The sequence below is a fragment of the Onychomys torridus genome, chromosome X, assembly GCF_903995425.1.
Source record: "Onychomys torridus chromosome X, mOncTor1.1, whole genome shotgun sequence".
NCBI lineage: Eukaryota > Metazoa > Chordata > Mammalia > Rodentia > Cricetidae > Onychomys > Onychomys torridus.
In genome coordinates, this window is record NC_050466.1 from 174705 (window position 1) to 200452 (window position 25748).

The following is a 25748-nucleotide window of genomic DNA, read 5'->3' on the forward strand; positions in this document are numbered from 1 at the left end:
TCCCATTCTGTAGGTTGTCGTTTTGTCTTATTTACTGTGTCCTTTGCCTTACAGAAGAGTCTCAGTTTCAGGATGTTAATGTTTAGTTGTTAATCTCAGTGTCTGTGCTACTGGTGTTATATTCAGGAAGTGGTCTGCTGTGCCAGTGCATTCAAGACTACTTCCCACTTTCTCTTCTATCAGGTTCAGTGTAACTGGATTTATGTTGAGGTCTCCACTTGGAATTGAGTTTTGTGCATGGTGATAGATATGGATCTATTTGCAATCTTCTACATGTTGACATATAGTTATGCCAGCACCATTTGTTGAAGATGCTTTCTTTTGTTTCCACTTTACAATTTTGATTTCTTTGTCAAAAATCAGATGTTCATAGGTGTGTGGATTTATGTCAGGGTCTTTAATTCAATTCCATTGATTCATGTGTCTATTTTTATGCCAATACCAAGCTGTTTTTATTACTATAGCTCTATAGTAGAGCCTGAAGTCAGGACTGGTGATGCCTCTGGAAATTCCTTTATTGTACAGGATTGTTTTAGATATCCTGGGCATTTTGCTTTTCCATATGAAGTTGAGTATTGTTCTTTTGAGGTCCGTGAAGAATTGTATTGGGATGTTGATGGGGATTGCATTGAATGTGTACATTGCTTCTGGTAAGATTGCCATTTTTACTATGTTAATCCCACCTATCCAAGAGCTTGGGAGATCTTTCCATTTTCTGATAACTTCTTCATTTTCTTTCTTCAAAGACTTAAAGTTCTTGTCATACAAGTCTTTCACTTGTTTGGTTAGAGTTACCCCAAGATGTATTATCTGTGCTATTGTAAAGGGCATTGTTTCTCTGATTTCTTTCTCAGCCTGTTTATCAATTGTACATAGGAGGGCTACTGATTTTTTTTTTTAGTTAATCTTGTATCCCACCACATCTTTGAAGGTGTTTATCAGTTGTAGAAGTTCCCTGGTAGAATTTTGGGGTCACTTATGTATACTATCATATCATCTGCAAATAGCGAAAGTTTGACTTCTTCCTTTCCAATTTGTATCCCCTTGACCTCCATTTATTGTCTTTTTTTTTTTTTGGTTTTTCAAGACAGGGTTTCTCTGTGTAGCTTTGTGCCTTTCCTGCCCATTTATTGTCTTATTGCTCAAGCTAGAATATCTGTCCAGGACCTTCTCAATGTCTCCATTGAGAAGTCGAGTGTAATTCTGATATGTCTGCCTTTATATGTAACTTGGCTTATTTTTTTCAGCTCTTAATATTCTTTCTTTATTCTGCATGTTTGGTGTTTTGATTATTATGTGGCGAGGGGACTATTTTTGTCCAGTCTATTTGGTGTTCTGTAAGCTTCTTGTGCCCTCATAGGCATGTCCTTCTTTAGGTTTGGAAAGTTTTCTTCAATAACTTTGTTCAATATATTTTCTGTGCCTTTGAGCTAGAATTGTTCTTTTTCTAGTCCTATTATTCTTAGGTTTGGTCTTTTCATGGTGTCCCAGATTTCTTGGATGGTTTGTGTTAAGAATTTGTTGGATTTAACATTTTCTTCGACCAATGAATCTATTTCCTCTACTGTATCTTCAACGTTTGAGATTCTCTCTTCCATCTCTTGTATTCTGTTGGTTCCAATCCCAGAATTCCCTTGGTTTGTGTTTTCTTTATTGCCTCTATTTCAATTTTCAAATCTTGAACTGTTTCCTTCACTTGTTTGATTTTTTTTCTTGGTTTTACAATCTTTTTTTGTCTTTTTCTCAATTTCCTTAAGGGAATTTTTTCATTTCCACTTTAAGGGCCTCTGTCATCGTCATAAAGTTATTTTTAAGGTCATTTTCTTCTGTTTTATCTGCATTGGGATGTTCAGGTCTTGCTGTTGTAGAACCACTAGGGTCTGGTGGTGCCATATTGTTCTTTATGCTGTTGAATGTATTCTTACACTGCTGTTTACCCATCTGGGTTTGTGATAATTATAGGTTCAGGTTTTGATTCTTGTAATTTTTTGTTGGATGGGTCTTTTGTTCCTTTATTATCTTTTGGCCTGAATGGCCAAGGGTTCTGCTGATTAGCTGGTTGTCAGGTCAGCTGAGATTTATATGGGCTTATATCCCTAGATCCAGGGTATCGTCCAGTTCTTCTGGCTGGAGTGGGCTTTACTTGTGCCTATAGGGTCTGTTTTTCCAACTGGTGTAGTTTTTCCCTATACCTGTTTTCCCAGCTGTTGGGGGTGACATTTGTCCTATAGGATCTGCTGATGTTGCTGCAGAGGGCTGTTCACAAGGAGGCTGCTCTTCTTCCAATTGGTGCAGGTGGTGCTTGTGCCTGTTTTTTTCTAATGAGAGTCAGAAAGGGATTGATTTGTTGGGTGGAGAGGTTGGGGAGGATCTTGGAGGAGTTGGGGTAGGGGAAACACAATCAAAATATATTGTATAAAAAATCTATTTTCAATAAAAAAAAACAAAAATAAAATAAAACTCTAAGAACTCATATTCATAGTTGCTGAGAGCTAAGACATAAATATACCATTTGGAGGAAAACAATTCTACTTTTGGTAATTAAATAATTGATAACATTAAAGTTTAATTCATAAACTAACCTTAATATCCATTTGTCCATAAATAATAAAAAAATAAGTAAATAAATAGAGCATAATGAATAAATATTTCTTTTGTAACAAGTACATTAGTAAATGTATATGAGGGTTGAGAGAAATGGAAGATCACTGTTAGGCAATCACCACAATAATAATTATAGTTGGAAAAATCCTACAATTATTATGTGCTATAATAATTTGTGGGTAAAGCTGTAGGAGAAACAAGAAATTTGCATAATCTGAAGGTGTTTACTCAGAAGTATTTAATAATTACAAAGTGAATATTATATTTACTGTGAGAAAACTTTAACCTACTGATCAAGATTAACTAGTAATGAATTACATTAAGTAACTCCAATAAGCTATATTCACATGTACATAGCATATTTTAAATGGTGTTACTGCTCAAATGGCAAAACTGCTAATATAGTTAATTTAAACCATCAGAAAATAAAAACAAATTCAGGCTTACCTTACTTCAGAAGGCTTGATGTCATGAAATACAAGAAAGCACTGGGAAACTTCAAGACACTAAGGTAACATGACAACTAAATGTATCTTGGGTTGGATCCTGGAACAAATAAAAGATGTAAATGAAAAACAGTGGATGAAATGCCAATAAATAAAGGATGGATTAAATTGTTTTCCACAAAGGATCATTTTCTTGTTTTTGTAACTTTGCTATAACCATGTAAACAGATGGACAGAGAATCTATGAGAATGTGCTATACTTGGTTTTCAATTTCCTTTAAGTTATAAAATATTTCAGAAAAAATAATTTAAAAGATAAGAAATATATACATTCTTAGTGGAAGGCACAAATATTCATTTTGAATTTGTTAAAACTTCAAAGAGGGAATGATTGCAGCTCTAGGAAGGTGTGGAATGGCAGCACACCAGGCACGGACACAGTGAACAGCGAATACTAAATGCTTTAAATGGCAGGGAGTACAATTCTGATTCTTCTTGACTCCATTCCTGTTGGTAAGATTTGGCTTTTGTTTTATTCCATTTTTCCTGTTTTTGTGAATACATTTGCATAAGTCTTCACAAATCTCTCTCTCTCTCTCTCTACACACACACACACACACACACACACACACACACACACACACACACGTCTGAGACAGAGACAGAAAATGTGCCTTTTGCTTGAAACCATATAAGAAGAGTTATTATTTTTCTGAAATGCAAACTGGGTTGTGGAAGAACTACTTGCTAAAGTGTGAAGTTAACATTTAAAAGAGTAACAATTTTGCTTTCCCACATAACATGGTTTATGTGGAAATATTCAGAACTGTCTCTGTTTATTGTATTTTCTATTTCTTAGAATTTGTCCTTGGAAGTAAACTTGGATAAGGAATTGTTCAGAAAAATGCTTCAGTTGGGGAATTGTTTCCAAATTCTGTAAAATTATTTTTCAAGAAAATTTCATGTTTCTGATTGGTCCTCAAACTTGATAATGTCTTGCCTTAGAAATAATGTTTTAATTCATATCTGTTTCCAGGAAGTATAAATATTTATAAAACTGTTCTAATGAATTAAAAAAGGCTACTGATAATATTCTTTGCTCACACATAGAAAAGTCTAAGACTCTACTGGAGTTATTATTTTAACAGTTAATAGCATTGTCTCCAAGAAAGTTTCTTAGAAATATCTTTATAATTAGGAGCTTACATTCTGTTTGCTCATCATTAACTGGTATAATAAGGTTAAGACAATATCACCAGCTGAAAAGAGAGTCACTGAAGATAAACTTGTAAAAGTACACAATATTTGTTGTGAAAGGTCTTAAATGCTATTCTAAAGAGAGAAGAAAAAACTTATTGTACATGAAGTTCTTTCCTGTTTACTCTATTTGGTAAAAATACTTGCCCATTTCTGTTTTCTTTTACCTGTAAAGATGGAAAACTTCTGAATCACCAGAAATTCTGTTCTACCAGATACAAGGTTGTAGAAGGCTCTAAATTCTTTGTGTTAGTTTCATGTGCTGTTATTAAATTAAATAATCTTCTATATTGAAATGAATCCTACCTACCGTGTCATACCTAATGTGCTATTCCTATGAGTCTCTGTTCCCTTAGTTTCTGTAGCACAAATCTTAAATGGTCTTATTAATAAAAACAAACCCAGAGCCAGGTATTGGGGTGAATGCTAGAAAACCAGAGAAGCAGAACAAGCCACAGCTACCTCACCTCATCAGTTCCTCAGCTGATCCTTTTTCCTCAGACTGGAAACCTCTGAGTCCTCACCCAGAATGAATTTCAACTGAACTATGCTGCTCAAAGCCTAAAAGCTTAACCAGCTCTAGTTCCTGCTCCTCACACCTTATATACCTTTCTGCTTCCTGCCATCAGTTCCTGGGATTAAAGGCGTGAGTCACCATGCCTGGCTGTTTCCAGTGTGACCTTGAACTCACTGGAATGCTATGATTAAAGGCATGTGTGTCACCATTTTCTGGCCTCTATATCTAGTGGCTGTTCTGTTCTCTGACCTCAGATAAGATTATCAGGGTGCACAATATTTTGGGGAATACAACATCACCACAAGTTTCCCCTTGTGGGTTCTGATTCATATGGGATTAGCATATAATTGAGATTATCATATCAATCTTATCTTCTTCACCAGGGTTCAATCCCAGGTTTAATTTCTCCGTCTCTGTCTCTCTGTCTCTGGAATGCTGGAATTAGAACCTAGGGCTGGATGAATACTAGGCAAATGCTCTACCACTGAGCTATATTCCCAACCCTCTTGTATTTTGCATAAGGTAGGGCCTCATACTGTAGCCCAGGCTAGCCCAGAACTCACTTATGCAGCCCAAGCTGACTTCAAACTCCAAAAAGTCTCCTCCTACATTCATGATTTCTTTTCTTAATTTGCAGCTCAATGCACTTAACTGAAGTTGCTTGCATGAGCATGGATTGGAGGTTATTTACTCAAGGCAGCTTCCTAGTGGTTACCACACATATGACTAACACACACACACACACACACACACACACAGAGAGAGAGAGAGAGAGAGAGAGAGAGAGAGAGAGAGAGACAGAGAGACAGAGAGACAGAGAGACAGAGACAGAGAGACAGAGACAGAGACAGAGACAGAGAGACAGAGAGAGACAGAGAGAGAGACTACCATTAACTGCCTATAGCTGCCCCATCCATGATAGAATGCTGACAAATCCAGTTTTGTGCAGGTCTTCTGAAAGTAGCCACCACTTCTGTGAGTTCACAGATACAACAGCTATGTCATGGTCAGCAGACAGCTTTTCACAGCAGTCTTTCCAAACTTCTGCCTATTATATTCATCCTAATCCCTCTTTCTTGATATTCCCTGAGCTTTAGAGAGGGTGACACAGATGTCTTATTTAAGGATGAGCACTCAACAGAAACTTACTTTCAGTACTTTGACAACCAGGGATATAGATGTCCTATTTAGGACTGAGAACTCAGCAGCAACTTATCTTCCGTACTTCGAGAGTTATAAATCTCTGCTATTAACTGTCAACCACTGCAAACAGAAGCTTCTCCAACCAAGGAAAAGAGAAGCACTGATCTATGGGTACAGACACAAATATTTAGAAGGCAGTGAGACAGCATGCTCATATAGCAAAGCTATAGTAATAATTTTCCCCATAGGGCCTATGACTTTCCAAGCCATGGGGTTTTAACCAGGTTTGAAGTATGAATTCTTTAGGGCAGTGGTTCTCAGCCTCCCTAGTGCCGCAACCCTTTAATATAGTTCCTCATGTTGTGGTGACCACCAATCATAAAATTATTTTTGTTTGTACTTCATAATTGTAATTTTGCTACTGTTATGAATTATAATGTAAAATCTGTGTTTTCTTATCATCTCAGCCGATCCCTGTGAAAGAGCTGTTTGACCTCCCAAAGAACCATTGCATGCCTCAAATCACACCAGAAAGCAGTTGTCTACCTCCATAACAGCCATGCTACTATTACCAGTGGGAACATCTTGCCTGGATGTGTTCACAGCTGAATAAGACTTCGATAATTTTTCTCCCCCAGTAGCCTACATTGTACCTTTCCAGCACTGTGATAGCTAGCCAAGAGGAAGGAAGATTCTAGCTCAGTTCATCTAATTTATTTATGTCTTGCAAACAAGATGTGTTCATTTACCTTTGTTGAGATAGGGTCTTTCACTGGCTTGAACTTGCCTAGTATGCTGGGCAGCTAGACAGTGAGGCTCCAGGGATCTTCTTATTTCTGCCTCCTCAGTGTTGTGGTTATAAGTATGTGCCAATACTCGTGAATTAAAAAAACAAAACAAAACATGGATTTTAGAATCATTCCTTATATAAAGGTCATTTTTTATTGTTTATATATATATATTACATATTGCTTTTGGAAATCTTTATACTTCTCCAATCCATGTATGTGTGCCTTTTACTTCATGTTATTCAGAGTAGAGTAAATCCTTTCTTGAAAATACCTTAGAGACCTATGTTGCCATTAGAGACTCTCATGCTGAGAACCTACCACTGGCTTTAGTTTTTCATTCTGAGTATTATCATGGTCCACAGAATTCTGGCCCAAGACATAGCCTAATTACTCCCAGATAATCTCTCTTACAAACAAAAGTACCTAGACCTAGCAGGAAAATAATTTTCTGGAAAGAGAAAGAATACAAATGTTTTGCCTATGGAACTAGGATCTCAAGGAATGTCAAGGTCATGACTATCATTTTTCTCTTTAGTGTTTCCTAAATATGCCAGGGGGCCAAGAGAGAGAGAGAGAGAGAGAGAGAGAGAGAGAGAGAGAGAGAGAGAGAGAGAGAGAGACACTAATGAGATTTCCAATTGTCAACTCTCAAGAACATATACTTCCCAGGTGAACTGGCCCCAAGAACTTGAGCATAGATCTGGTCCTGCCTGCCCCTCATCTGCCATATGGTAGCATGGGTGAGGGTGAGATGCCCTCTCCCCATTCCCACCCCTCACAGCCTCTGGCAGGTGGGAGAGCTGGCCCTACACCTCACTTGGGCAGCACAATAGAGCTGACCCTGCTGACTGGGGTGCAGGTGAGCTATCCCTGAAGGTGTGAGAGGAGAGCTGGCCCCACCACCTTTGTCTGCTCTGCAGTGGTAAGGATGAGGGAAAGATGCCCTTACCCTCCCCAACCCCCTCACCACCTGCTGCAGGCAGGAGAACTGACCCTGTTCCCCACCAGTTGTAACACTTAGAAGAGTGGTCCCTTCACCTTGCCTCAGCAACACAGCTGACCCCATTGATGGGTGTGTGTGTGAGCTGGCCCTGAGAACATGTGTATGAGAGATCTGGTCCCACCCGTTTTTCTACCATACAGTGGTGTGGGCAAGGGAGAGAAGCCACCCACTCCTTGTGCCTATGGCAGGTGGGAGAGCTGGCCCTGCATCTCACCAGCTGCAGGATTCGGCTGAGTGGCTCCTGCACTTTACCTGGCCAGCACAGTAGAGTTGATCTTGGTGCTGTAGGTATGAGTGAGTCAGTCCCCAGGGTGTGAGAGCAGAACTGACCCCCTTGCTGCTTCCTGCCTAGGGTAAGCTAGCTGGGGTGGTGCTGGAAAGCTTACTCTAGTTGTGAGGATGAGGGAGAGCTGGTGCACTGACCAACCCAGCAACTACCCAGGCCCAGAACCAAGGCTTTGAGTTGGCCCATCCCAACACCCACCCCATCTATGATCTGCTGGAGCAGATGAAGGGGCCAGTCCTGCAGACCCAAAGCTGCAGTATCTCCATGACACAGGATAACAACCGGATATCCAGGAGGAGTCCCAGTGAGGGACCAGTATTGTTAGTTTGGCAGAAGCCAGAGGCCTTGAACCAGACCAATGACTCATTGCAATGAACATTTGCAAGTAAAGATGTATGGACTAAAGGGTACACTGTATGACTCACTGTGTCACACTGCAGCTTCCACAATGAGATTTTCCTTTTTTTCTTTTCTTTAGGATTTTTTTTTTCAAATCTTGTGAGGGAGGTTGCAAGGGCAGAAGGAAGATGGGAAGGAACAGGGAGATGAGTGGGATTGAGATGTATGATGTGAAATCCACAAAGAATCAAAGAAAAGTTAAATTTAAGAACATACGCTTCCAAAAGAGCTACTTCCCCTTAGCCAAAAGGGGAAAACTAACAAGGCAAAAAAAATTAAACCAATGTATAATTGAACAAATTACTGACAGAAAATCATCACCAAATGAGTTTTAGTGTAATTACACAAGGAAATTATCTTTCTTCCCAGGCCCTATTTGTGTTTTCCCAGCAGGACTGTCTCAGTAAGTACAAGTAAGAAAATGATTTATTTCACTTCAGGAGAAGGAAAAAATCATTTACCTTTGTGCAGTAAGGTTGGAAGGGTTTAGCAGGTATCTTAGTTTCTTCTGTGTACCTGTGATAAAATACTCTGACAAAGGAAATTTAAAGGTTGGAAAGTATTTATTTTAGCTCACAGTTCAAGGAAAGGTCAGGACAGCAAGAGCTTTAAACATCTGGGCACATTGCATCCACAATCAGAAAACAGAGAGGGATAAATACATGTTCCTGCTCAGTTGCCTTTCTCTATTTATATAGCCTGCAATCGCCTGTATAGAGAATGGCAACACCCAGAGTGGCCTGGTCTTTCTACCTGAACATACTCAAGATAATCCCCACAGGCATGCCTAGAAACCCATCTCCTAGGTGATTCTGGAGTTGATGAGCATAGTATTCTCCATCACTTTCAGAGGATAAACTGATAGGGCTCTAACTCCTCTCCTGGGATACTATTAATGAAGCTGATAGGGGAGAATTTTTTTTTTGTCTTATGCCTGAAAGAAGTAGAGAAGTATCATGATTCCCTGCTAGACTGGTGCAGAAGACTGATGGAGAGAGCAGATCTTTCACCTTACTTTCCACCAATAATCCAGAAGGAATCAAGAAGAGATGAACTTAAGCAGATTTGCTGTCCTCCCTCCCCATAATGTTAGCAGGGTCCAAATGAGGACTGAGTTTCTTTCTACTCTAGTGATTTGATACAAGTCAGTATTGTGCTTCATAACTCCATGACACATAAAAACTCGAAGAGTGCAATGTTGTTCAACATGAGGGCTATCAGGAGCCACCAAAACAGAGGAGTAACTATAAAATGAGAGGATTAAATAGAATTCAAATTATCATACCATAATACACAAAATATCCAGGATACAAATGAAAATTAACCACAACTTGAACAACTAAAAAAATCCAGATATTGAAAGTGAGATTACAAATGTTAGAATTATTTGATATTTTCTATAGTAATCATAAAAATGTTTCAATAAGAAATTGTAAGCATTCTTGAAAAACAGGCTATAAAATTTCAGATAATATATATAAAATAAGGAAAATGACTAAAGAGAACTTATAAAATGGAAAAATATAACAAAAGATGTATCAGACAAAATAATGGGTGGACATGAACTCAAAGACATATCAATATAAATCACTCAACATAAAAATTAGAGGGCATAGACACTTAAAACAAATATGAACAAAGAAAAGACCCTTGAGAATAATAACAACAAAAGTTCTGCCTTTTAAAACTCAAATCCCCAAAGTAGAGACATGTGGGAATCTATGAAAATGGCCGAACAAAAAACTACTAAAAATAGGACCAATATGTGGTAGGCATAATTACAAATTCAAAGTGATAATACACTATAAATTGAAACAATCAAATGAGTTTTATACTAGAATACATTACAAATACAGTTTTCAGCAAATACAAAAAATGAGATATTTTGCAAGTTATGACATACTGACCAATGAAAGAAGGTAAATTTAAATGATATCATATTTTTCATCTGAAACCATGAAGTTCAGGGGGAACAAACACATTTTTACAAGTACAAAAAGTAATTCTCAGTCATGAAACGTATCTGAATGATGAAGACACAAGGCATTCTTCAAAGGAAAAAATAACACACAAAAAAAGAGGGAGAATTTATTGCTGAGATACCTCCCCTAAAATCTGGCAGAAGAAACTTACCCCAGGCTGGAGAGATGGCTCAGAGGTTAAGACCACTGGCTGCTCATCCAGAGGTCCTGAGTTCAATTCCCAGCAACCACATGGTAGCTCACAACCATCTATAATAGAATCTGATGTCCTCTTCTGGCATGCACACATACATGTAGAGCACTCATACATAAAATATAATTAACTACATTAATTAACAAAAAGAAACATATCAAAACAGAAAAGACATACAATGGAATAAATTTTAAAACTGCAAGGAAGAAAGTATATCAGAATGAGTAAAAATGTAAGCTTTTCATCATGAATTGTTTAAATCTTACTTTGTGGATGAAACACAAATTATAACAACTCATGTAAGACCAAATAATTAAGATAATTATATTTTGAAATTGTGATGGAAAGGAAAAATTAAGCGGAAGTGAATTTTCTACACAGTATTAAAAAAACCAAAAGTTAGCTGGGTGGTGGTGGCACACACATTTAATCTCAGCATTCGGGAGGCAGAGCCAGGTGGATCTCTGTGAGTTCGAGGACAACCTGGACTACAGAGCGAGTTCCAGGACAGGGTCGAAAGCTACAGAGAAACCCTGTCTTGAAAAAAACCCCCAAAGTTAAATGTCTTTATTATAATAACTAGAATAGCCTATAAAAGAGTTACATAGTGGTATAATAAACAACAATATAAATAATTTTAATGAAAACTTTTAACATATTAGTCACATTAGAAAATTTCCTTAACAGCAAAATATGCCTATAATTTCTCCTATAATTAATATAATAATTGTGATAAACTGAATATTTCCCACTCAAGGTCAGGAACAAGGCTCATATTCATCACATTTTTCCAAGGCATTATTATAAGATTTAGCCAGCAGAATAAGGCAAAATAAAGAAATGAGATGAATACAAGTTGGAATGAAATCAATACAAATGTTTTTAGATGGTATAATTAATAATACAGAGAGCCATCCAAAAATTCAAAGAAAAATATCTTAGAATTATTAAATGTGTATGAGTACAAGAAGAGCACAAAATACAAAATCTCATATAACACAAAATTTTTGTAAATTTCTCAAAATAAAATCCATAAAGAATAAAACTAACAAAACATGTATAGAATATTTAGGCTGAAATGACAAAACCTTTTTGGTGAAAGAAACTGAATGAGCCAAATAAGATGATTTATGGGTAAGATGATAATGCAAATTTATGTGTAACTCTGAAAGACAAGAATTGGGGTAGCAAAAGACAAACTTTGCTGTACAGTAAAAAATTGAAGAGGAGCATCTGAAAACATGGAACAGATGACAAAATAGGTTAAAAAGCATGAGTCAATACAGAATGGGAAAAGATCTTCACTAACCCTACATCTGACAGAGGGCTGATCCCCAAAATATATAATGAGACTAGACAGTAGAATACCAAACAATTCAATTAAAAAATGGACTACTGAGCTAAACAGAGAATCCCAAATGGCCAAAAGACATGTAAAGAATTGCTCAACATCCTTAGTCATCAGGGAAATGCAAATCAAAACAACTCTGAGATACCACCTGTCAGAACGGCTAAGATCAAAAATATTGATGACAGCTTATGTTGGAGAGGATGTGGAACAAGGTTTACACTTCTCCACTGCTGATGGGAAATCAGTATGGCAGTTTCTCAGAAAATTGGGAATCAATCTACCTCAAGACCCAACAATACCACTCTTGGGCATACACCCAAAAGATGCTCAAACGTACCACAAGGACACTTGCTCAACTATGTTCATAGCAGCTTTATTCATAATAGCCAGAACCTGGAAACAACCTAGATGCCCCTTAACTGAAGAATGGATAAAAAAAATGTGGTACATATACACAATGGAGTATTACTCAGTTGATACTAGAAAATATCATCCTGAGTGAGGTAACTCAGACTCAGAAGGACAAACATGGTATGTACTCACTCATAAATGGATACTAGATGTGAAGCAAAAGATAATCAGACTACAACCCACAGCTCCAGAGAAGCTAGGAAAAAAGGAGGACCCTAAGAGGGATGCATGGAACACCTTAGGAATGGGAAACAGAGGAGATCTCCATGAGTAAACTGGGGATGAGGGGAGCAATAGAGGGGAGGGGATGGAGGATGGGAACATGAGGGAATAGGATAGTTGATCTGGGGGAGGGACGGAGTGGGAGAGCAACGAAAGAGATATCTTGATAGAGGGAGACATTATGGGGTAAGGGAGAAACCTGGTGCTAGGAAAAATCCCAGTAATCCACAAGGATGACCCCAAATTAGACCACTAGCAATGGTGGTGAGAGTGCTTGAACTGGCCTACCCTGGTAATCAGATTGGTGACTACCCTAACTGTCATCATAGAGCCTTCATCCAGTAACTGATGGAAGAAGATACAGAGATCCACAGCCAAGCACCAGGCTGAGTTCTGAGAGTCCAGTTGAAGAGAGGGAAGAGGGATTATATGAGCAAGGGGTGGGGGGATCAAGATAACGATGGGGGAATCTACAGAGACAACTGAACCAAGCTCAAAGGAACTCACTAACTTTATATTGACAGCTGTGGAACCTGCATGGGACCAGATTAGACCCTCTGCATATGGGAGACAGTTGTATAACTGGGTCTGTTTGAGGAGGCCCTGGCAGTGTGATCAGGATCTATCCGTGGTGCATGAGCTGGCTTTCTGGATCCCATTCCCTATGGTTGGACACCTTGCTCACCCTTGACGAAGTGTGGAGGGGCTGGGTCCTGCCTCAACTTAGCTGTCCTCCCATTGGAGAACTTACCCTGTAAGAGGAGGGGATAAGTGGTAGGTCTGGGAGGAGGAAGTCAAGTGGGGGGAGGATGAGAGGGGGATCTGTGGTTGGTATGTAAAATGAATAAAAAAGGTTTTTCTTGAGTTTTTCAGTCTTTTTATAAATATTTTTTATAATTAATTTAATTTTATATATCAGCCACAGATTCCCCTGCCCTCCCTCCTCCCATCCCCCAGTCTTCCCCCCCAATCCAGCCCCCCATTCCTTCCTCTTCCAAGGTAAGGTGTCCCCTGGGGAGTCAGCAGAGCCTAGTACATTCAGTTGAGGCAGGCCCCAGTCCCCTCCTCCCTGCACCCAGACTGAGCAACAATAGGCCCTAGGTTCCAAAAAGCCAGCTCATGCACTAGGGACAGGTCACAGTCCCACTGCCTGGGGGCCCCCTAAACAGTTCAAGCTCATCAACGGCCTCACTTTTTAAAAAGCAAGGCAAAAGAAAAAACACAGAGAGAAAAATAACAAATGCCTGGCATCTTCAGTTCTGGCTCCTTGGTGAGAGAGATGCCAAAGCCACAATTAAAAGTTAATCCAAGCCCCTCCAGGGAAAATAATAGACTGACATTCCTAGCCACATTCCACCATAGAGAACCTATGATTCTTGCAACCCTTAAGTGCAGTAGGAAGATTTGGTAGAACAATGACTCCCCCTGAGTAGCAGATCAACATTGGAGAAGAAGTTTATTTTGTTGTTTCTCATATCTTCGAGTGTTATGGTCAGGTGCCACCTTAAGAGGAGGCTCAAATTTTTTAGAAGGAGGTGATATAGGAACTTGATAAAAAGAAACAGTCACAAGAACGCAGGGAACTTGTGGACATCTTGCCACAGTGTCTGAGTGGAAGTCAACACACACACACACACACACACACACACACACACACACACAGCACAGTCATGGAAAATGGTAGTAGCCACATTGAGAATTTCAGATAGCAAGCAACTCAGGCTGTGAAAGGTGTGGTGGTTTCTGGTCCACTTTGTGTGGCAAAGAAAAAGTCCCATCATCGGAGAATGAACATGGAAACTGATAGTTGTACATGGCCAGCGAATTTCTTGGGTGCTGAAGCTGCCTTCCTGCTATGTGTGCTTTGTTGCCAGGTAGAAGTTTGAACTCGGAGCCTAAGTCCAATGAATCACTGGATTTCTTCATCCTTGGGTTCCTTCAACTGTTTACTTCATCCACTCTCCGATGCACTTTGCAGTTTGGATATGAACCACCCCTTAATGTAAAACTGGGGACTTTTAGAATGAATACAAGCCAACTAGGTCTACAGATTACAAAGCTCATGGCAGCTAGAAGACTCTCCAGCACAAAGAAGGTTTTTTTATTTTTTTAAGTAAATGTAAACCTGCACTAGAAAACTGGTCATTTAGCAGCCTATGACTCAGATAGCACACAGAACCAAGCTGAACAGCAAGAATGACAAGAGATTCCAACAGAATCCACTCCCCACCACCTGGCACACTCAAATATGAGAAGACCTAGGAGTCTTGAATTCTTTGTCATTAAAAAACAAAGAAGCCTGAAAGATAGCCCCGCAGGTAAAGGTACTTACCATAGAGCCTAAAGGTGAGAGCTGAATCTCCCTCCAGGACACATGGTGAAAGGACATAACTGATTCCCCAAACTTATCCTCTGATCTCCATACATGTACTATCGCATGCACACACCATGTACACATCCATGTATGTACACACACACACACACACACACACACACACACACACACACACACCAATGTAAAAAGTTAACAAAATAAAATGAAACAATCTCTCTTTTTAACTTTTGTAATTGTATTTTAATTCCCCCCTTATTTTATTTTTCGTACTGTGCTTATCTTTATCTAGCATTTGTTTTATGTTTCTTTGATTAATAGGACCTTTTTTATTTATTGCTGTTTTTCCTCTCACTTTTCCTCACATTCTCCTCCTCCTTCTCTTAATTTTACTTTTTCTTCTCTTAAGATTTATTTTTATTTTTAATTATGTATATGTATATGTGTCTGTGTTGCACCTGGAAGTCAGAAGAGGGTATGAAATCTGCTGCAGCTGAAGTTACAGACAGTTTGGGCCTCTGAAAGGAGTGCTGGAAACTCTTTTACAAAAACAGGATTCATTCTTAGGCCCTGAGCCATCTCTTTAAATTTTTTTCTTTACTTTTCCCTTTCCAAGCCCTCTTCTTTGATTTTATTTGTTCATTTATTATACACACCATTTCCTTAGTTAATTTTAACCTTATAAATTAATATTTATTAGTCTTACTATTTTTTCCTATGGTTACTGGTAGCAGTAGTGGCTTTGGTTTTCATTTTTAAATTATTATATTGTTTTATGTTTATGAGTGTTTCACCTGCATGTATATATGTGTACTATGAGTGTGCCTGGTGCCCACAGAGGTAGGAAGAGAGTGCCAGATTCCCTGGAATTGAAGTTACAGAAAGTTGTAAACAGTCATGTGGGTACTGGGAATTGAATTCAGTTGCAAGAGCAACCAGTTCTCTTAATCACTGAGCTGTATCTCCAAGCCAATTGGCTTTGATTTTAATTTCATGTTCATATGTGATTTGGTATTCTCATAACAATTTGTTTTATCTATTCTGAGTGATACTAAGGCCTGAGTAATGCAGGCTGCTTACTGGGAATATCCTCAAATAAAAAGAAGATATACCTATCCCAAGAGATGTACAAATGAGAGCAAAGAAATATATTAATTATGAAAAATCAAGGTAGCACATTTCCTCCTAGAAGTCACAAATCCTCAGTAACTGAACCCAAACATACTAAAATGGTTGACATGTCAAAGAATTGATCTAATTTCAAAAATTGATGATCAATGACTCCAAAGGGGATTTAAAATTTCAGATGAATTATGTAAGAAAATCAATTCAGTGTGTATAGAAAAAAGTAGTAATATGGATGAGAACTTTAGGAATGAAACTGAGAGTCTGAAAAATAAAACCTGAAGTGCTGGAAATGAATTGCTCAATAAGTCAAATAAAAATGCAGTGAAAGTCAATACACTAGATGAAACAGAGGAAAAATGATAACAGAAGACACCAATAAAATACAACATTCGAACAATAATAAAAAAAACTCAAAGGCAATCATCGAAACTACTTTCAGTGATTAAGAGACAAAACCTAAGTATCTGTAGGAGCTAAGATACAAATTAAAGGCATACAGAATCTGTTTACTGAAGTTATAGCACAAAATTTCCCACATCAAGGCAAAGGTACAGACATGTACTTCCAGAAGGCATTTAAGACACGAAATAGACAGGATAAGTAAAGAACTTCTTAACATCACATTATAGTTGAAATGTTAGGGCTACAGAATAGCTAAATTTGTAAGCATAATGTCTTTACTCTGTAGCCATAACATTGACTTAAAAAGACGAACTCAGAATAACATTAGATATCACAATGGTGATCCTCAAAGACAGAAAACGTTATTACAATTTGTTTCTAACCCAGAGAATAAACTGCCAACAAAGGTTACTATATTTAGCGAAATTATCTTTAAATATGGTGGAGAAATCACAATAAGATAAGCCTTGAGACCATCACAAACCAAAGCAATTCATGAACATTAAAGCAGCACCGGGAAGATAAGTAAAGATATCTCACCAGATACTTCCTGCTTTCCTAGCAAAGGATTAAAACAAAGCATAAAAATTGCAAAGCATAGAACAGGATTTACGGAAAGAGGAGATGCACTGACAATAAGAATGGGCATTACAAAACAGAAGCAGCCTCAAGTTTAGCAAGCAGGTATCTTCAGTCCATTTTTAGAGGATTTCCATCTAATTCTCTTCCATTTCTCCCCCTCAGGAGTGATGACTGTCAGCTCTCCTGACTCATATATATGTATGTTTCATATGCTTTTAGCTGAAGAAAACCCCACAGAATGGGGTTGGGGGGGCAGAGGGGCTGAGATTACAATGACAGTAATGTTAATGAGTCAAAATTCATCTTCAATCAGCCCAGTGAGCTAGAAGCAACCAAAGCTATTTTTCTTTGTCAGAGTAATTTTCTAAAGTGCCATTAGATGAGCAATATGACAACTGTGTCTTCTTTTTGCTTACACTGGTATTAGCAAGTTTCGAGGTACAAGACTGTACAATGTCACCTGTCCCCTTATTTATCAGACACTCAGTACTCTTGTCTCCATTGCATTTATCTACCTGCTACTTAATATATCACTATACAAAGAGAATGAGGAAATGTAGTTGTGAACAAATGGGACAAACAAGTAGGAACTAGGGAGGAGTCAGTGATCTAGAACTCAGTAAATTAGAAATTATATCCCTAAGATGAAAAGGGGGAAAATGAAAAGAGTGAACAATATTTGAACCAATCATGAAAATGAAGAACAAAATTAAAGAAATCAGAAATATAGCTCAAAAATAATGATAAATATAAGGTAAGATAGCTTTACTCTCTAAAAGATGCAGGTTAGCTGCTTGGATTTGGAAACAAAATGTAACTGTTCGTTGTTTACAAAATTGATATTAATTTATTTACTTTCAATTGATAACACTAGTATGACTGTTTCTGCAGGGCTTCCCCAGTCCATTTCTACAGGCTGATTTGTTGATGTTATCTATCTGCTGCTATGTGTTATTTTATTGGAAGCCTCAGCTAAGACAGAAGGGACCCTGTGCTCAACTCAGGACAATCAATGGGATTTCCTCAGTTGACTTTTGTTAGGTATTTCTAAGCCCCTTATTTGATTATATCATCTGTATTTGCTCTGCCAGTTAGGATACTCCAGTTGCCTCTAATTGTCCTAGTTTGCGTTCTATGGCTGGGATAAGTGACTAAAAGCAACTTGGGAAGTGTGGTAGTTTGAATGTAATTGGCCCCTAGAATCTCATAGGGAGTGGCACTATTAGGAGGTATGACTTTGTTGGATTGGGTATGGCCTTGTTGGAGGAAATGTGGTACTGTGGGGGCAGACTTTGAAGTTTCCTATGCTCAGGATACAGCCAAGTGTCTCAGTCACTTACTGTTTCCTGCAAGATGTAGGACTCTCAGCTACTACTGCAGCATCATGTCTGCCAGCACTCCACCATGATCCCTGTCATGATAATAATGGACTGAACCTCTGAAACTGTAAGTAAGACACCCTAATTAAATGTTTTCCTTATAACAGTTGTGGTCATGGTGTCTCTTCACAGCAATATAAACCTTAACTGAAACAGGGGGGAAAGGGTTTATTTAGCTTATACCTCTCAGAAGACTGAGGGAAGTCAAGGTAGGAACTCAAGCAGAGCAAGAATCTGGAGGCAGGAACTAAAGCAGAGCCCATGGAGAAACACTGCTTACTGGCTTGCTCTTCATGGATTGCTCAGCTTACATTTTTATACAACTCAAGAACACCTCTTCATATGAGTGAGAATTGTTGAGACCAAGATTGGAAAAAGCACAGAAACAAATAGCCAAACTAATGGAAACACATTAATTATGAACCAAAAGCTGTGGAGCCCCCAACTGGATCAGGCCTTCTGGATAAATGAGACAAATGAATACTTTGAACTGTCTGGGAGACACCCAGGCAGTGGGACCGGGACCTGTCCTTAGTGCATGAGCTGGCTGTTTGGAACCTTGGGCTTACACAGGGACACTTTGCTCAGCCTGGAAGGAGGGGACTGGACCTGCCTGGACTGAATCTACCAGGTTGAGCTGAATCCCCAGGGTAGTCTTTGCCCTGGAGGAGATGGGAATGGGGGGGAGGGGCTGGCGGGAAGGTGGGGGCGGGGGTGGGAGGGAAGAGGACAGGGGAACCCATGGCTGATATGTAAAATTAAAACACAAATATCCATATTAAAAAAATAAAATTTGAAATAAAATTTTTTAAAAAAGAACACCTCTTCAGGGATGGCACTATCCATAGCAGGCTGGACTCTCCCACATCAATCATTAATTAAAAGACATTCCACATAGACCTGCATACAGGCAATGTGATAGAGGCATTTTCTTAACTGAGTTTACCTCTTGCAAGATGACTAGTTTGTGTCAAGTTGACAAAAACCTAAGCAGCATATTATTTGATGGTTTGAGTACCTGACTTGATGATGTTTTGCTATCTGCTATGTCTATCTATTAACTACTTGTTACTTGTTCTTCTTTTTCTTGTTATGTACTTAATAAACCCACTGTGGTAGTTTGAATGAGAAATGTCCCTCACAAGCTCAGGATCTGAATACTCAATGCCCAGTTGGTCCTGTTGTTTGGAGAGGTTATACAACTTTCAGGAGGTACAGCTTTACTAGAGGAATTACATCACTGGGAGCTGGGTTTGATAGCTTGTAGCCTCACCCAACTTCCAGTTTGTTTTCTCTGCTTTATGTTTGTCATAGAAGATGTGACCTCTCAGCTTCCTGCTATTGCTGGCTGCTTGCTGCCATGCCTTCCTTGACATTATCGAGTCCCTTTGGAACTGTAAGTCAAAATAAACACTTTCTTCCATAAGTTGCCTTTGTCATGGTATTTTATCACAGCAACAAAAAATATAACTGATACACTCAATTATGCCAAACTTAAAGGATGGCTATTATAAGTAAATCTTTGGAGTGTATAGAACAAAAGGTTATAGATCATATGTTTTAACAGACATTTACAGAATCCATCTAACATCTGTAGAATATAAATTCCTTTCAGAATCCCACTGCTCTTTTCCAAAAATATACCACAACTTAGGATATGAAAACAATGGAAATTATACTAACATAGATATTGAACCATAAATTCTTGATTAGTGAGACATTGAAGAAATCAGAGCAGAAATGGCAAAACTCAAATCACATGAAGATTAAAATATAGCAGAGCTTTCTCAATTCAGCAAAATCAGTTTTATGGGGTAAGTATATAGTTATGAGTAATTGTATAAAATCAGTTATCCCAGATAATCTAATGTTGTATTTCAAATTCTTATAAAAATCAAACAAATCAAACCCCATAGTACACATAAAGATATAATATGGTATAAGTTAATGAAACAAAATCTAAAGGAATAATGCTAAGAAATAGTGTAACAAAAATTGATTCATTAAAAATACAAAAACATTGATAAACTCTTAATCAAACTAACCAAAATGGAGAGAAGACCCAAGTGGATAAAATCAGAAATAAGTATGTGACATTAAAACAGATACTTATAAAATCCAGATCATTTTTAAGGAATATTCTTGAAAGGTTATGTTATAATAAACTAGAAAATCAAAAAGATATAGATAATATTTTAGGAACAAAGAACCTTCTAAATCTGAACCAAATAAATCTGAACTATATAAACGAGTAGATAGGTAGGTAAATATTATGTTTTAAGTACATTATCTTTCCTTACCATCAGTGGCTAGTGCAACAAGTAAGTAGGACATATTTCTTTTTTTACTCTTTTATTAAAAATAGATTTTCTCACATAATATATCCTGATTACAGTTTCTCCTGTCTCCACTCCTCCCAGTTCTTCCCCACATCCTTTCCCATCTGGATCCACTCCTTTCAGTCTCTCATTAGAACACAAATAGGCTTCTGAGGGATTAATATAATATAATTAATATAATATAATATAATATAAAACTATAATAAGACAAAACAAAAACTAACACATCAGGGTTGGACAAGATAAGAGAGAGAGAGAGAGAGAGAGAGAGAGAGAGAGAGAGAGAGAGAGAGAGAGAGAGAGAAGAGCCAAAGAGAAGGCAGAAGAAACAGAACCACTTGCTTGAAAACTCAGGAATCTCATAAAAAACATTAATACATTGGCAGAGTACCTGGTACATGCTGCCTCAGTCTTTATGAGTTCATATGAGCTTTGCTCATGATGATTCAGAGGGCCTTGTTCTCCTGGAGTCCTCCATCCCCTCTGACTCCATGCTCTTTCTGCCTTCTCTTCCACAGGGCTTCCTGACTCCTAAGGGGAGGGAATTGATGAGGACATTCCATTTAGGGCTGAGTGTTCCAAGGTCTCTCTGCATGACGTCTAGCTGTGGGTCTCTGTATTTTTTCCCTTGCCTGCTGCAGAAGGGAGCGTCTAAAACTAAACAAGTCACTGATCTATGAGTATAGGAGTCATTTTATCACTACCTTTTTTATTTTATTTTATTTTTTTTAGAGCAGTAGTATTTGGTTTGACCCTAGGTCTCTGGTTCTTGGTCACCCAAGCAATGTCATGGAGGGGCCTTAATCAAAGTCAAATCAGACATTGGTTGGTTACTCTCACAAACTTTGTGCCATCGTTCCCTAGGAAGCTTCTACTATATTATGTTGTATATCGAGTGTGGGTTCACCCAGGTCCGTGGAAAAAAGGCACAGATTACTTTCAGGACGACTTTAGCTTTTCCAGCTGCACGGGGATCAGCCTCTCAGGACTCACTCACTTATAGCTTAGCAACGGGCTTTTTTTTTATTGTTTTCCAATTTACACCTTTAGCCAGTTAATTTCTGTATCCCAAAACCTCTAATCTAAGCTCCCCAAAGGGACAATGCCAAATGCAAATTCGCCATTAAGGAATATCAGGGTTTTCCGGATTGTCCCCCAGGCAAGTTTTGCATAGGCTTTGCACCTTTAGAAAACTCTCAGGCAAGACTCACATAGAAGGTACCAGAGACAAAAGGCAGCAATCACAAAAGGCAGATTAAAGCTAGATGCTAACCGTCTGGAATCAAACCACCTGCAGCTCCGCAGGAATTCCCCCAACAATATTAAGTTTCCATACTACCCCTCAAATGGCCCTTGATTTTAGTTGTCTCTCTCTCTGTATTCCCTCCTTCATCCCCCTCCTCTTGACTTGATCCTCCCATTCCACCTTCAGCCATCCATTCATAACTATCCTATTTGCCTTTCTTAACAAGATCTATCTGTCGTTCTCCCCACCACCCGCTGTCCCTTACTGTGTACCTACCTTCTGTGGTTCTACAGGTTGTAGCTTGATTATCATTGACTTACCAGCTAATATCCACATGAAGGTGAATATATACACATTGGACAACATGATTTTTATTATTGATTAAAAGGTTAGTTCCTGGGTCACATTTCTAGATCTAGAAGGATGTATTATACTTGGGACTGCTTGAAAGCCATTAATCAGTAGCTATCTAAACTTAGCATCAAAAATCCTAAACTTCATGTGATTATTATATATAGCAGGAAGCTTTCTGGCCAATAATAAATCCATACCATTCTGTTATACACACCACTGACCTGTTATAGTCACTACAAAGAGACCTATCAATCACCTGGTCAGAGTCAAAGACCCTAAGATAAAAATGTTTGTTTTACAGATTATAAAAATAGCATCAACTTTGCCATGTATGAAGGTCAGTGTAATGGTCTCACTGTTCATTGCCAATTCTCACCCCCTGAGAGTATCCTCTGCCTTTCTTTTCACACTATCTACTTGCTACACTATATTCTGTGATGATGCTGATCTTTTGATGTTCATCACAAGGACAGGACAAATATGAAGAGTCTGGACCAAAATCCTCTTGATACTATGATGAGTAATAAAGTTGAAATAGTAATAAACAGAAGAATAAAATTTCAGTACCAGACAGAATCATCTCTGAATTTCATAACACATTTAAAGAACTAATGCCAATGCTCCTCAAACCTTTCCATAAATAAAAAGCAGGTGTTAGCCTGATATTAAAACTGAATTACCATAAACAAGAAATGAAGACTACAGACCATATTCCTTCATGAATATATACCCAAAAAATACTTAAAAGCAAACTGAAAAAATAATTTTAGAAAATCACATATTATGATAAAGTTAGCTTCAATCCAGCAAGCAAGTTTCAATATACACAAATAAATAAAAACATAAATTCTTCCTTCTATAGGTAGCCATGATCATGATGTCTTATCACACCAATAGAAAAGTAGTGAAGACACTAAATACTAATGTTCTGAGGAACACATCAGAAAAAAACCACATTCATAGTTCCAAATCTATATAGGAATGCAACTAACCAAGGGTGTAGAAAACTCTGTAATGAAAATTATAAAGCACAGAAGAAGGAAACTGAAGTAGATATTATAAAATGAAAAGATATTGTATGCTCATGAATTAGCAAATTAATATCATTAAATGGCAATATTAACAAATATGACCTATAGATTGACTGTAATCACCATCAAAATTCCAATGATATTCTTCACAGAAATAGAACGAAAAAACAAACAAAAAACAAACTCCTAAAATTCATGTGAAAGTACAAGAGACTGTGAAGTCAATGTTATCAACAAAAGCAATGATGACTATATCACAAAACCTGAATTGAAATTATACTACAGAGGCACAGTAGGAAAATCTTCATGGTTCTTGCATAAAAACAGGCACATAGACTTACTGAGTAGATGAGATAATGAGTAAATAAACCCATGCAACTACAAATAGCTGGTTTTGACAAAAGTTTCTTAAACATAGCCTTTACAACAATTAAATGCTGTGAAAACTGGATATTCGTATGTGGAAGACTCAACCTTGAGACCTCTCTCTTATTCTACACAATAGTCAAAATGATGAATGTCTTTATTTTAAATTTTTAACATGGTTTTTTACTTTTTTTTTTCAGAGCTGAGGACGGAACCCAGGGCCTTGTGCTTACTAGGCAAGTGCTCTACCACTGAGCTAAATCCCCAACCCCTGATGAATGTCTTTAATGTCTTTGAAAGTAGTATAGGAAAATACATTAAGATATAACACAGGCAACTACTTTCTGAATAGTTCAAGAATGAACTAGCTCAAAAATGAACTAGAATGGGCAAATAGGATTCCATCTAATTCAAAAGTACAGCAAACAATTTACCAGAGTCTGTAGATAACCTATAAAGTGAGAGAAATCTCTGCCAACTGTTCTTCTAACAGAATATTTAACTATCAATAATATGTAAAGAGGTCAAATAGCTAAACATTGAAAAATAAGCAACCCTATCAATAAATGGGCCAATGAATTGAAAAGATGGTTCTCAATATGTAGAGAAGGCCATAAATTCATACCCATCACAGAAATTCAAATCAAAACTACATTGAGAAGCCGGACAGTAGTGGCGCACACCTGTAATCCCAGCACTCAGGAGTCAGAGGCAGGTGGATCTTTGTGAGTTCAAGGCCAGCCTGATCTACACAGCTAGTCCAGGACAGGCTCCAAAGCTACAGAGAAACCCTGTCTCGAAAAATCAAGCAAAAACAAAAACAACAACAACAAAACACTACATTGAGATTCTACATCACTTCAGTTAACATATTACCAACAAAATAACATGTAGCAAACATTGCTGCAAATATGGTAAAAATGGAACACTGATTACACTTTCAATAGTAATGCAAATTAGTTCATATACTGTGTGTGTGTGTGTGTGTGCGTGTGTGTATTCAAAAGAACCAAATTTTCCATGAAGAACATAATATATCTAAATCCTCATGTTCATTGTTGTACTGTTCAAAAAAGCCAAGTCCTGGAATTGTCCTAGCTTACCACCAATACGTAAATGGATAAAGAAAGTGTGATAGTACATTCATGTATGAAATTCTCAAACAATAAATATAAAAATCAAAAATAAATCCAACCATGAAAAATAACACCTTAGAGAAAGCATATAAAAGAGATAAAATTATCTATATGAAATAAAAAAGATAGACACACATACAATGAAGTATATTCAGCCATACAATGAATGAAATTATATCATTGGTATGAAAATGGAAATTGTAATGCTAAACAAATAAGCTACTTCAGATAAGCATCAGGTTTTCTATCATATATGGAACACAGATTTGAAAAGACATAAATACAGAATGGTAACTATTATATGGGGAAAGGACCAAGAAAGGGTGATAGATGTTAAATATTAACATTATACTTTGTATCATATATGAAAATGATATAATTAATCCATTATTTGTTATGGTTAATATACATTAAAAATATTGAAAGCTTGCATAAGTTCAGTTAAGTAGAAAAAAGAATATCTGAACTTGAACATGATTATGTGGTCATAATAATAGTGAAAAAAGAATTAAGAAAAAACAGATTTCTGAGACGTAAGATCTTTTTGAGACCATTATAAGACCAAACATCAGGCTCAGTGACATACCTGAGGAAGGCGTAGAGTATATTAAACCTATTCAGTGGGCCACAGCAGAAATTTTCCCGTATTTTAGGAAATCCATGAATCTGCAAGTACAAGAGGGGTTTATTTCAAATGGATCTGACCAAGAGAGAACCTCTTTAAAGCATATTATGATTAAGTAACCAAAAGTGCAGATCAGAGAAAGAATATTAAAAGCTGTGAAACAGAAACGCTAAATCACATTTATGGCCAAACTAATTAGTGGAAAAGCATTTCTGTTACCAGA

General features: G+C 37.6%; 1 long non-coding RNA gene across 1 annotated transcript; it reads right to left on the reverse strand.

Moving 5' to 3' along the window:
• Positions 1–1888: 1888 nt before the first annotated feature.
• On the reverse strand, positions 1889–25560 carry LOC118573813. The gene is made up of 4 exons (XR_004943677.1): positions 25487–25560; positions 6717–6842; positions 3052–3150; positions 1889–2318 (listed from the first exon to the last, which is right to left on the reverse strand). It is a non-coding gene; the product is annotated as an uncharacterized LOC118573813 (long non-coding RNA).
• Positions 25561–25748: the final 188 nt, after the last annotated feature.